General features: G+C 40.8%; 1 protein-coding gene across 1 annotated transcript in view; it reads right to left on the bottom strand.

Annotated features, from left to right (window-relative positions):
• LOC119589362 (PDF receptor-like) overlaps positions 1–1,320 on the bottom strand; it is a gene marked incomplete in the record, with an annotated part of 41,885 nt that overhangs the window by 29,906 nt on the left and 10,659 nt on the right.

Here is a 1,320-nt window from a genome sequence, read left to right as displayed (position 1 = left end):
ATTCCTGTGAATCGGAACACCTTATATAACCTTCGGGGTAAGACTAGCCCAAAATAGGAGGAGCTGCGGTAGGGGCTCCTGCCTCCCCATCGACATAGCTCCGTGCCCAATCGCCCCATCGCAGACTGATGCGGGAACACAACAAAAGCCAACGCAGCACTTGAGGCCGACGCTGAGGAACGAGGAAGGGGGACGGAGGAACGAGGGAAGAGTGGATGGGAAGGAGGAATGAGAAAAGGGTAGATGGGGAGGGAGTGAAGGAGGGGAGGGAAGGAAGGAATGAGGAACGAAGGAAGGAGGTGGGTAAGAGGAGAGGAAGGAGGTGAGAATGGGGGTAGGAGGGATAAGGAGGAGGAGAAATGATGAAAATGACGGAAGACTCATACAGGGAGAAGAGTGCGAAGGAGAAGGAGAAAAATGAAGGAAAGAGGGAATAGGGTTAATGGGGAGGAAAGGAGAGATATAAATGATAAGGGGTGGCCGCAGGTGTGTGTGTGTGGGGGGGGGGGGCGATAGATACTATAGCGAAAAGTTTGATAAAGTATAATGATAATTAAAGTAAAGTGATGATGAAGGTTACGCTATTATATGTATCACATTCAAGATCTACCTTCTCTAGTTAAAAACTGACTGGTTGGTATACAGCGTTGGTGTCGATTTCCATGCATTCACTTTATAGGATATCTCTATGGTATTGTGAAGCTAGGGAACGTAATATAATAAATGGGAATATAAGAAACTGTTTAACATGGATCATAGGCCTACTCATCGCTTACATCTCTCCCTTTGTAGCAAAATACGAAACAGATAGAAATGATCCTAAACTGCGATTATTATCAGTATAACAAATCCCATATCCTAATATCGGATATGTTATGCAGATCATAAGTCGGTTTTAGACTTAGGGATATATAAATATTCAATATTCGTAACCAAAAATATGGTAATATAACCACAATCGTAATATAAAAGGCACTGGTTGGTGAGACTGCAAAGATTAACATTGATATTTTCTCGGATATGTTACCTCCTCTTTATAATGGTTTCTCCGGATGAATCATTTATCTATATGGGATATTTAACCAGCTTATCGTTAGTTTCTTGCCCATCGTGCTTCATATTTTGCTTGCATTAGATTCTGCTCGTCATCAGTGTGATACATATTGAATATATTTCAACATTCTATAAAATGGTAATATTTTGAAAAAAATCCTTTTTTGTTTTAAATCTTCATACTGAAGACGACTAATTATGCAATTATTATAAACCGAAATCAGGGGACTGACAGTACACTTACTGCCAGTCCTCTGATTTCGATTT

This window comes from Penaeus monodon, chromosome 25 (genome assembly GCF_015228065.2).
Source record: "Penaeus monodon isolate SGIC_2016 chromosome 25, NSTDA_Pmon_1, whole genome shotgun sequence".
NCBI classification, from domain to species: domain Eukaryota; kingdom Metazoa; phylum Arthropoda; class Malacostraca; order Decapoda; family Penaeidae; genus Penaeus; species Penaeus monodon.
This window is presented reverse-complemented; position numbering and strand designations above follow the sequence as displayed.